The sequence below is a fragment of the Molothrus aeneus genome, chromosome 10, assembly GCF_037042795.1.
Source record: "Molothrus aeneus isolate 106 chromosome 10, BPBGC_Maene_1.0, whole genome shotgun sequence".
In the NCBI taxonomy this organism is placed as follows: Eukaryota; Metazoa; Chordata; class Aves; order Passeriformes; family Icteridae; genus Molothrus; species Molothrus aeneus.
The window spans coordinates 14,911,588-14,924,478 of record NC_089655.1 but is presented as its reverse complement, the minus strand read 5'-3'; the positions used below and the strand labels follow the sequence as shown (position 1 = coordinate 14,924,478).

At 46.9% G+C, this 12,891-nt stretch overlaps 1 protein-coding gene across 1 annotated transcript in view; it reads right to left on the bottom strand.

Annotated features, from left to right (window-relative positions):
- The window catches only part of P3H2 (prolyl 3-hydroxylase 2), a 62,385-nt gene that overhangs the window by 15,071 nt on the left and 34,423 nt on the right, over positions 1-12,891 (bottom strand). The gene's annotated exons all lie outside the window — the stretch shown is intronic.

The following is a 12,891-nucleotide window of genomic DNA, read 5'->3' as shown; positions in this document are numbered from 1 at the left end:
GACTGAGGACCATTTATTAAGCTCAGCTGTGTATAGCTGCAAAAGACCAGACTCTGCTGATGGTGGCAGAGGTATAAAGAGAGGTTTATTTTGATATTTCATATTATTTTGGCTTTAGAGATTCAGAACTGAGGACCAGACATCAGTTTCACCCTGGAGAAAGCCTCATAAACAAACAGAACTGCTAGTGCTAAACACATCCATGGCAGCTGCTGGGAGTATCAGGAGCAGAACAGATGTTCAGGTGAAACCTCTGCACGACCTAGCATGAGACAAGTCTCTAAAACACTTGCTTCTGAAAGAAAGCCAACACCACTGGGTACCAGCAAGCTGCAGTCAGGTCCCTGGGATACATCAGCAGTTCAACCCAAACCTGTCAGCCAGGGCCAGGCTAATGCTAGCCCAGGCTAGGCTGAGTCCAAGTGTTCTCCTTGGCAGCAAAACCCACAGCAAGCCCTGGCACATCCATGGGACATGGAACAGCAGCTCACCTGCACAGGCACCCAGCAGACAAACCCCACCAGCAGGATGGGAACAGAGCCCTGCAGGGGAGCATGAGCTTCACATCCTGTGCCCCTGCAGCAGGGCAGAGCGGCTCCAGGGCAGAGCCAGCCCAGGAAGCACACAGGAATGCCCCCAAAAGGAAGGTGAGAGCCACAGCATCTCAGCCCACCCCCCTGCACACCAAAGCACAGCTGTGCTGCAGTGCCCACAGAAACGCAAAAAATTTGCCTTGTATAAACTTCAGAAGTTTTTAAGTACTGACAACATGTGCAGGGGAGCCAGATTTTACTGCAAAAACAACATCTATTCCAGTCTTTCATTTGGAGTTTTCCAAAGGACACCACTCTCCATAATAATCCCTTGGCTTTCCAGCAGGCACGAAAAATGACTATAAGAAATTTTTAACCGGGACAGCACATACAAAACCAAAACCCCTCCAGAATAGAAGTTTGGGTTGTTTTTTTTTTTTTTAAAGAGACATTCCTATTCAGAAACATTGGTTCCATTTTGAAATAGATCATTTCAACATAATCCCACTCTGGAAAAGTTCATTGCAGCTGGACACCATCGGATGTGGGATAAAGGACTCACCAGAGCATCTCACAAAGGGAATTCTCAGGTCCTGCTGAGTGTCTGTGGGAATGTCACTGCAGTTGGTAATTAGAGACAGTCAAGATGGAACAAAAGGTTTGTTGGAAGTTGTGAGCTGCTGACCTGATCCAGAGGACTGCTAAGAAGCCACTATTTGAGCTGCCCGGGGGAATTTTATTCTTCCACACCACAGATTTCTATTCACAAATCAGCCTGTGCAGATTTAAAAGGGACTAAAGACCTCTCAGAAGGGGAAGTGGTCCCTCGAGACACAACCTGCAATACTCTGCTGTGGGATGTTCTTTTTCCCCTTAGCTCTAGATCCTTTTCAGCAAACTGTCAAAAACTGTCAGAGATCCCAGGATGGGATTAGTTCTGGATAACATCCATCCCTGTGAAATAGGACGAGTCTGATTTCTAGACAACAGAAAATCCCTTTCAAACAAGGCTCACTCTATGTCTAGTCCTGCTGGCTCTACACAGCAGAGATGACCTTTGGAGTTTGCTAAGTGGACTCGGAGCAGAACATTTTAACTCAATGCTTTTCAATTTATCACGTTCCATATTTGCCTTAGAAACATTGAAGTAACATGAAGAAGCCAACAGCTGCTAAGGTTAGGGAGAGTTTTTAAGTCAGTGAGTGTGTATAAAAGCAAAATTCCTAACTGGTAAGACACATTCAGTGTCTAGCTCTGACATTAGTTATGAAACACTCTGGGGAAACTTTTGCCAAAACACTTTGAATTCACAAGGAGCAGGATATTTTGGTGCTTAAAGGTCTGGTCTGGGACTCAGGACACCTGGACTCAGTTCCTGGCCCTGTCACAATCTCACTGTGCAGTCATTGGAAAAAAATAATTTTGTTTTCTTTGTGCCTGATTTTCCATGGTTTTTAACTAATAACAATAAAAAATAATAGCATTTCTCCCACAGAGTAGTAATTTTGTTTATTTGGATGGCAAGCAACTTGGGGGCCATAAGCATGTGCAAGCACGTAACACAAGGAAATTTTGATGTTTGCACAACAACTGCTGAATGAAAACGAGCAAGGAAAAAATGACAAATGTGGACTCACAACCTCAGTATGTGCTCTAAGCCCTGCTTGCTCACCCCACTGGAATGAGATTGCTGGACTCTTGCTGCAGCTTTGCACCAGACCCTGTGTATTTCAGCCAGAGAACACACAAGAAATCAGAGCATCAGCACTGAGAGAGCCCTGGGAACACCCTGTCCTGTCCATTTTGATCTTAACATACCAACACCTGGAGCTGAGAAGGAGAAAACACAATATGTAAGTGCTGCTGGGTTCTGATGCTGGAAGATGTTTATTTTCCTCAATGAGATTTAGGAGTGGTTCATAAAAAAAATATTTTAAGCAGCAGAACCTCAGATGAAAGAATTTCAGCAAACTGCAATGCTCAGTTTCACTCCCAGCTGGGACAGTGCTGGCCTGGGCTTCAGTGGGATTGTGGCTTCCAGCCTGCAGAGGTGGCTTGGACTAGGAAGGCTGCTGTAACTGGAGCATTGTGCAGGAACAAACACAGGCTGGAGAAAGGACCTGGAGTGAGCATCTTCATCATCACTAGACAACTGAACCCAATTCTCACTGATAACCATTGAGAAAATCCTTTATGGAGCTTCCATGGGCTGCATGGTGACACACAACACAATTCTAACAGACCCTTACTATTCATTGCCATTCTGGTACCTGTCAGGGTATGTTTAAGACAGCAAACTCCATGCTGAGCAGCCTGATTTGTACCTGTGATGCCACAGTCACCAACCTGCTCGGCTTAAGAAACAAGCTGTCTCACTGGAACATGTCTAACTTGCTGCTTGATTTTACCCCCACTTCAGCTGCTGGGTGCCTAAAGAGAAACCCAGAGGATTCACCTCATCACTGAGAGCTGCCCCAGACACCTCAGACTGGCTCAGCTCCACGTGCAGGCACATGTTCTGAATTCACACTTGCCTTCACCCCTTGCTGACAAATGAATTCTGAGCAAAGCCCCTCTCGTGCCAGATGCTCAGCAGGCTGGCACAAACTCCTGTGCCCTTCCCCAGGGAAAAGGCCTCACAGCAGCACCATGGCCTCAGCTACAGTGACCCAAAACTCACAGTCCTTTAGGTTTGCTCTCTGGAGCTTGGCAGTGGGGATAAGGAAGCGGAACAGGCAGGGTGCCAGGCCTGTGAGACAAGCACTGCACAGCTTTACAGTCAGCTCATGCAGCCAGGGCTGCTCTCCCACCACCACCTGCTTGTGCTGAACACTGACACTCTGCAGCTGTAACCACAGCAGCTACAGGTATTCAGCTGCTCCCAGCTCATCCTGAGCTTTCAGGGCAAAAAGCAAGGATGAAAGAGGGGCGAAAGTCAGAGGATTTTAGAGAGAAGGTAGCCAAAGCAATACAGATCCTGATTGCCTGAGAAAAGAGCTCACAGGTATGATATAACCAAGACCTCAGACTATTTTTCATAGAGTACCCATTGCATTGAACTTAATATCAGATATTGGCAGCTGTCATGCATTCTGTGTCCAAGTGCCCTAACCCAATCTGCTTCTGTATCAATGTTTCTTCATCATGTAAAATATAGTTTCAATTAAAACTTTTTTTAGGGGAAAAGAAGTAAGGTTTATTTATTGGAAAACATGGCAGATCCCTCAGCATTCCTCACCATGCCAGAACTGGACCTACCTGCACATAACCTCAGTTAATTGCAGAGTGTATGAACCTGGCATGGAGCCTGTGATGAAAAATTTCAAACCATTCAGCTGACCTAGAAACCAAAGATTCCAACCTTGCAGACAATCCCTGGTTTGCTGAACAGATAATGTTTTTCTAAACTCTTCCACAGCTCCACTGCTGCTGTGTTGTATTGAAGGCTTAGTGCACTGGGCTCTGCAGAGGAAGGAGGCTCTGGAGCCTGCAAGCACAACAAGGGAAATAAAAGGTTCAGTGCCATGAAGGATTAATCCTGTTGTGTCTGTGCAGAGCTTACTGCCCAGGAGAGAAGGAGCAAGGAGCAGTGAGATGGTTATAAATAGCATCTGACCTTATCTCAACTATTTTATTATTGCAAATAAGAAGGATGAAATTCTTCAGAGAAATTAATCAGGAAATTTTCCTTCTGCTGATGGGTCACACATTTGCTGAAGTGTTTGCAGCCCACTATGGCACCAACTGGTCCCACAGAACCACCAAAATCAGAGAGCAAGGCAAGCACACAGCAGGAAAGGGCCTTAATCAAGTGCAGGAAGAGGTACCCGGAGCCAAAGGTGTGAGGCCATCTCTAAGTTCAGTACCACACCATCCCCTGCTCTCCACACCTTCTACCAGTTTCTTGTCTTCCAACTCGAGATAAACAGGGCTGCCTCCTACATCCTACATTGCTACTGCTGTGATGGAGGCTCCCCATGTACATTTTCAGAGTTTTTTTCATTTTCAAAATGAAGACAACCTCCAGCCTGCTTTGGACACTTCCTCTTAGATCACCCCAGCTTGTGTGCTGCTGCCTACCAATCACTCTGGTATCTCCAAATCCAAAACAGAACAAATTTGCAGAACTGGCACAGGGAAAATCTCTCATGAGAAAGGAAATTTAGAAATGGCTTGGGGGTTTTTTGGTATTCCAACAAGCAATTTTCAGGACATGGATATATGTAGATTGGTAGCTGCATGGTCAAATGAGCTAACTAGATGATGAATTTAGTCTTCAGAAAGTGGGAGATACTTGGAAATCTAAAAACAAACACCACTTCATTATTCTTTATGGAAAAAAATTCTTTAAATTAATGAAGACGGAAATTATATTTCTTAATGAATCTCTCACTTGAACCATGCTGGCATTATTTTATATGTGCATGAGTCCATGCTGAGCAGAATGACTGGATAACCTTGTCTGAAAGGGCCATTTGGCATTAAAAAAAACCAAATTAGATTGACCCTCACATTCTCCCTTCCTTCCCTCTCTGACATGCTCTTCTTGAACTGTTCCCAGGCATGTAAGAATGAAGATTTCCACACGTTTCTGGCTGTGCATTATATGCTCCAGTGCACACTTGTGTAACAAATCCTGCACAAGGAGAAGGGCATTTACTCACAGCAAAACCACTTCCCAGTGGGAAGGACCCTTCCCATATAAATCTCCAACACACTGAAGCATTGCAGATTCATCTGCAGAGCAAGCAGTGGGAAATGTGTTTGTGTTTACTGAACCTTCGATCTGACTGACTGTGAAATACACTCTGAGCCACATTTTGTCCTGTGTAGACACTCAGCACTGCCCAACAAACCCTGAGAGCAGCTCCGTTGTGTGTGAAACAGTATTTTCAATGAGGAAAAGGTGGGGTGTATTCAGCCCTCAGGAATCTGTGCAGATGGTTACCCATGAAGTTCCTGCACCCCAGAGTTTTCCTTGGCCAGATAATTAACCAGTTCCTTTAGAGATGAGTAGCATGGGAGAAGCAATACACTCACACACTAATGGCAACAAGCAGTGCTTGGTACTAAAAAGTGGACAGCATAAAACCAGCCAGGCTTTCCACAGCAGAATTTCTTCTTGCATGCCCTTCCTCCTGTTGTTATAACATCCCTGTGGCAGCCTGAGCTGTTGCTTACCTGGGAAAGTATCAAAGATTAGCCCAGGCATTTTAATCTAATGAAATCAAGCAGCTGGGACAAGCAGGATGTGACTATCCCCTCCCAGCACTCCTGTAGGCCACCCCCTGATAGACAAATAATGAGCTTTCATCTGATATTATGAATGATAACTGAGAGGCAGGTGGTCCCCAGAGTCATGGAAATACCTGGGAGAAGGAAGGTGAATCTTACTGAACACACTGGGGAGGAGTGAGGGAAGCCTTTGCTATCAAAGGAGGAGGGCCTCATGCTTTTAGGGGAAAATCAGAACAAAACAAACTTGGCAGGCAGTTAAAAGCAGCTTTGCAGTTTAGATGTGAATTTTCTCCAGCAGCCACACTGCAGCTAATCAAGCTGCACTGACTGATAACTGGGTCACACTCCTAACCCAGCTGTCTCCACACTGGTATCTCTATGGCAGTAATTACTAAAACACTTAAGAAAAACACAACAGAAAAATCTGACACAAGCAGAAAAATTCCTACAGCAGAAACTTTCCTCCCTTTCTACAGTTTAGCAATGGCTCAGCACCTCTTAGAAGAGTCAGACATGATGAGCTGTTGAATGCCCTTTGGGAGCCAAAGTTTCCTGTGCAGATGTATATGCTTGTCTGCTGCTACCTAACAACATCCAAACAGCTCCTGTGTCCCCAGAACACGCCCTTCTCAGAACACACATGGCTTTCCACCTCCATCCCAGAGCCAGGAAGCCACAGCAACCTGGTGATAAATGATACTTGTTTTTTGCAGCCCTTTCATGCTGTAAATGGAATTTTGTCAACAGGCTTAAGGCCTGTGCCAGCCTGAGGACTGCCTCCCTACCTTTCCCTTGAGCCACAGAAAGGTCTTCTCCTGGAGAAGGAGCTGACTGACTCATGGTCAGTTTATGGTATTAGTACCAGAGCTTTCGTTTGAAAAGCAGAGTGCAGAGCCCTGAGGGTGGGCTGCAAACAGGACTGTGCTATCTGAGGAAGAGGTTATCTCTCCCTGCCCTGATCTGTGATGGGGCAGCAAAGAGAAAAGCAAACAAACAATAAATTTCAACAAGAAAGCAGACTCACAGCATATCTGTGCATTGTTTCCTCACCCAAAACCCTTGAAAGTCTTCAAGGAAATGGCTTTAATTCATATTTTTTCCAGACACAATATTTCTTGGGTACCTTTTCCAGGGCTCAAGTCATAAATGAGCAAATAATGACTGACAACTGCTGAATTCATGGAATCCATCATGATGGCGATGGACATTAGGGCACTGCAGATCTGATTAAATAAACCCATCAAATTCCAATTCAACCATTTTGCAAAGTCTGTAGAAGATCTCCAGGCTGGGGGTGGTCTGTGCTCACCATGAGGGGAACTGACTGACACCAAGGGAAAGCAAACTCAGCTTATGCCTTAGGTGGGTTTGAAGAAAAGTGCCATATTTGAAAAGAGATTTCTGTGCTGATTCTCCACTACTGGGCCAGCACAAAGGCACGGCACTGGAAACAAAGTCTGCAGACAAAGGGGATGAGAAAATATATCCATAGTTCTGCAATTTAATCTTGGTTGGTCTGAAAAGCAAAGGAGAGGTCCTGCCAGGAACACTGCCTGCATGGGCTGCCAAGTTCAGTCCAAAGGTTTGATTATCCCAGGGATCTTCCCCCAGCAGTGGTCAGGGGTGGACACTTGTGGGCAAGCCATAAATACATGGTGGGTACACAGTGGCCCTCACACACAGGGCATTGTCAGCAATGTCCAGCAGCTTACAGGCTTCCTGAACCAGGATTTGCCTCTGGAGCACTGTGCTTAAAAGCCACTGATGGCCCTGTCCTCCTGGGAGTTGTGTAATCCCTTCTGGAACTCATTTATACAGGCTGCAATAAATAAGGGATTTGGGAGATTTTAAGACATCAGTATATTATTTTCACCAGAGTACACGTGGGGGAGAGAATGACCTACCACTAGGCTATGGTAGAGTTTTCAGAAAACGTGGAGCTGCAAAGTACAGCTCTGTACTCATCTGCAAGGCAAGAGGAAATGCAGCAGTGCTGCAAAACTCCTCAGTTCCTCCAATGCTCAATGTTCATAAAACTCAAACCCATCTGAATACAACAGGGATAGGGTTTCACACCAAAAGGCATCTTCTGAAATGAAGAAACACGAAACAGGGCAGGGGAAGGGGTCCACAAGGCACCTTCTCACCCAGAACACTGAGAGCACATCAGGTCTCAAGGGTTGTTGATAGAATAGGATGCTGGCATGTGATGGACTGTGTTGACTTCAAGCAGAGCAACCTCCAGACATGGTCCCTGCAAAATCTGACCCTGAAATTTCAGGGGAGAGGTTCCCTTTCATAAGGGCTGACACACAGCACGCTGAAGAACCCACCTTTGTGCATTGCCACATTCAGTTTACCCAGCACCACTGAAGAAATGTGTATTTCATTTGGAGAGGATGTAACTCTACCCTTGCAAACGTGCTTCTTACCCTCCTCCAGCTCCCCCAGCTTTGATGAGCACTGTTACCAATTTGAGAGAGGAATTGCTGGCTTTGAGAGCAGAGTGACACCAGTCTGGGTGAATGGCACCTCTGACAGCCCAGGGACACTGTTTGGAGATGTGTGCTCTGCTGCTCAGGCTCTTGGTGTAGCTCCAGAGGTTCCTGTGGACTTACACCAGGACAGATTTGGCTCGTGCTCCAGCGAGTGAGGCCACATACCACTGGGACAATTGTCTCCATACATGACACACCACAATCTCAGCTGGATTTGCTGCTTCTGAAATGAGAACACTTTGCTTGCTTTCCCCAGCCTTGGCTTGGTAATCATTACTAAACACTTATCAGCTAGACAGCCTTCATTTCCTGAGAGCCTGGACCTAATTACACCAGGAAACGTGCTGCTTTTCCTTCAGACACTGAAAAATGCTGCTTTCTGAGCCCTTCTACTACAAAGTTTAACTTTGTTCTGATTAGTAGAGGGTAGGGGAGGGCAGAAACACAGCCAGATCTCAAGAGGCAAATGCAGTGATCCTTCACAGAAATGCCCTGGCTTCACTCTACATCATTAATAGTAACAACAAAATGCCACAGATATTTCATCTCCCCTCCCTCCCCTATTAATCTTAGCTGAACCCTGCGAGGCCCCTGCACAGAGGTATCATTTTCCCTCAATTGCAGGTAAGGAGTCTGATGTCTCACAGCAAATCAGAACCAGACCTCGGGGCTGCCTCCTAATGCCGTTCCTCGAAGGAGTGAAACAAGCGCTGCAGCTCCATCCCCTTATCAGGACATTCCATCCTGGTGGGATGAAGGAGCCTTTGCCAAAAGCAGCGCTTTCAAACCCCTCCTTTGTGCCGCGGGGCCCCACTGGGACGTTGAGTTACAATTGCCCACTTGTAATAGAGCCCAGAATATCACCTCCAAATCAAACTGTTGGTTAATTAGTGTATAAAAAATCCCCCTACAAATGCACAGTAATGGAGTTATAGAGCCATTAGCACCAAATCACAAGATCAGCTGCTGCAGCAGCGTCACTTTTACCCTGTGAGATGCCCAGGAGCTGCTGCCCATCCTGGAGGGCTGCCAAACATCCACATCCAATGGGACAGACCTGTGGCAAACCTGCTTGGAGAACAAAGGCAAGGAGACCTGAGCTAAGGGGTTGTGCTTCCCCTGACTGAGGCTTCCAGGCATCCTCATTGATTCTATTCTCCCAGCTTGGTAAAGAACCTACAGAAATGCCAAGTGTGTCCTCCCAGTGGTGCAGTTTTCCCTTCACAAGAATTGGTAGAATGACATGGATGGGATGTGTCAGCTCCCAGTTTGACCAGTTCACACGTGGCCAAAGGAGTGAGTGACCCAAGGGGAAGTGGGCACATGTCTGTCCTTGAGGGCAGCCAAGAGATGTGTCCTCTGCCAAGGGCTGATCAGTGGCACATCCCACATGTCTGACTCTGGGTGCTCTCCTACAGGTGTGTACCTTCACCCTTCTTCCTCACAAGCTGGAAATAAGACAGAGAGCACTACCCTGGGCAAGAGCAGTGCACAGGCTGGGCACTTGGACTGCTCACATTCCTGTACTGGGGGCAGATGTGGATAGAGCCAGGCAGGATACCAGCCACAGCCTGGATGAAGTTAATCACACATGAAGTTAATCACACACAGATGGATGTTAAGCTCCATCTTCTCACACCCTTGTGATCCTGCTTGCTGGAAACCCTGTACAGACACACCCCTCCACAACCTCCTTCACATCAAGGGCTGAAAAGCATCCATGGTGATGGATGACCTTCACTGGGCTCCTACCCAATCACCAGCTCAATTCTCAACTGGCACTGGGAAGCAACATCCTGAAGGATGCACGTGTCACTTGGGGCAGGACACAGGTGTTTATTCCATCACTGCTTGCACTGCTCTGCCTGCCTGAGATGGAGAAAGCAGCTGCTTGGTGCAGCTCCAGGGAAGGATGGCTCCCTCTGCACAGGGAGCCCTGCCAGCTGCTGCAGGATGATCCACAGCCCGTGGGGACTGCACAGGAATGCAGCAGGAGACCCAGGGAGTGCTGTGTCCCACAGGGATGCTGTGGGGACCCCCCTGAGCACAGGGGCTCACTGCACTGCAGCTCTGTGCCCCTGCTGCAGCCCCAGCACTGATGTCACCCTGAGAGACAGTACCTGCTGTCTGGGGCAGAGCTGTGCTCCACTGTGCAGAAAATGAGGAGCTGTCTGCCCTTGCTGAGGACACATGAAGTCATGTTCCTGTGAGAAGCCAGTGTTTTCCAAGCACTGGGGTTCTGCTTTCAGTTGCTGGCTGTGTTCTGATTTACTGGGAATTCTTCTGCAGGCACTAAGCATCCCCATGACTCAGTTTCCCTGTAAAACAGGAGCACAAACCTTCTGGCCCTGACTGCTGGGAGGCAGAATGACAGCATTTAAAAACCTCAGATGACACGTCAGGGCTTAAGACATTGCAAGATTTTTCTGTTGATCTGAAAATTATGCAGTGGACTCCTGTAAGAGCTCACTCAGTCCTTATGAGTGGCTCTTTGTCACTGTTCCCATCCACACCCTGGTTCCTCTTTGAAAGGCAAATACCATAAAAAGCTGTTTATAGAGACTGAGATCTAGAAAAGAGAAGTCAAATAGGGTCAGGCTCTCCATGGCTTTGCTGCCCTGAGCTGTGGCCAGGGGCTGCTTCCTGCTCCCACCGTGATTGCAGGGAACACTGACCCATTTGTCTGAGGAGCCTCCAACGTGGGTGGGTGGGTGGCTCCTGCCCCTCCACAAACATTTCATCTCCACTGGAAACAGCTAAGACGGAAAATGTGGGTGATGCCAAGATTAAGAAAGAGAATTAGGGAAACAGCAAGCGTCCCTAATCAATCATGCTTGGACACTGAGGGTTTTATGTGCACAAAGACTTCACTTGAATTCTTTTTTGCATTTATCTACAAGAAAGAACAAAAAATATAGTGGCTGAGGAAGTTGCCAGATGTTGATTCACCCTTTTGCTTTCTGCAAATGTTTCCATTTTGTTGAAAACCCGATCAGCAAACTCGGGAACCCTTAAAAATTATTTATTTAGAAAACAAAACCTTCAAGCACCTTCATGGCAGCACATGACATGGATGAAGGCAGAGGAACCAGTCTCTCACTGGCACCAAGTCTGGCTTTCCTTGGCACAGAAAAGATAAAGCTGAAAGAAACAGATATGTCAGTGCAGGGATTTTTAAAAGAAAATACAGGTAAGTATTTTAACAAAACTTCTGGTAAGGATGCTAATCATCATCTGGCTCACAAAGATCCTTTAACTTGGTCAAACACAATCCAGGGTGGCAACACAGGCAGGCAGAGACAGAAAGTCACAGAGGGCAGCGAGGCAGGCAGGAGGTAATGACATCATATGGGACTCACCCCAAACCCCTGAGGGGAAACTACAAAAGCTGAGAAATCCCATCACAGCCAGTGAGAAGGATCTGCCACCACACACCTCTAACAACAGCTCAGAGCATCCCAGGGAGAGTGCAGGAGCTGCAGCACTTTCCAACATTTCTATTCTAAACAGAGATTTACAGCCAACTATTGATGGATTAAATAGGGTGAAGACTAAGTCACAAGTCTGTTGTTAAATTTACTCAGCCTCTGGCACGTGCACCTAACCATAATACCGCATCTAATTTTGGTTTTGTTTTTTAAGAGGATCACTTTGGACTTAGTTTCCACAAAACTCTTCTGTTTGACTTAGTGAGCAACAGCTGTTCATTTCAAGAAGCTCTTGGAGAAACATTCATCTGCTCCCAGATCAGACTACCATTAAAAATGCAGAGCATCCTTCTAACACTACCAAAAAAAAATGTACTTTAAAAAGTGCAAATATGAAGAACTTTTGAAAAATGTGTTTTGGTCATTTCTGAAGCTAATTCAAAACACAAATCCCTGCAGGTGTAACTTCATTGGAAACACGTGGCTTTCCATCCAAAATAAATCTGGGGCACAGAATAAAATCTGCCTGACCTAAATGGTGACTTGGCAAACAGAGGCATGGGCAGACTTGCAGAGTCAGTGCTGCATGCAGCTCTCTGGGTTATTACTCACAGATGCTGTCCATGACAGCAGCATCCCTCTCCTCTGGCTCCCTGGGAGTGCTTCCCTGGAGCTCACGGGGCCGGGCTGTGGCAAAGCCCATTCAATGCAGCAGAAACAATCCAGGAACAACGTACATGTGAAAAGGAACGCTGGTTCCCAGTGACAGCAGCAGAAAGGTCTCTGCCTGCCAGACCACAAACAAGCTGGAGGCGTTTTCCTCCCTCATCCTGCTTGACACGAGACCTGAGCCAAGCTCCTTCAGCAGCTCTGGGAAGGATTTGCCGTGAGACCGCCCGTCCGTCCGACTGCAGCTGCACAGAACTGCCCCTGCCCTGGTGAGGGGAAAGGTTCTGCTGTGCAAGACAGCAGCAGCAAAAGCTCTGTCTTGTGATGGGGCAGGAGAGACAACTACCTCCAATTTTCCATCAGTTCTGAGCTGGATTTCACACCAGACCAACAACAGTAGAAGCTTTTGACTGATGCAAAAAAAAGTGTTGCTCTGAGTGAAGCACCAGGAGGACCAAAGCCTCAGGAGCTGCACCCCTTGGTTTGCCCAGGACAGGGTGGGCTTCCCACTGCAGCTAGAGATTC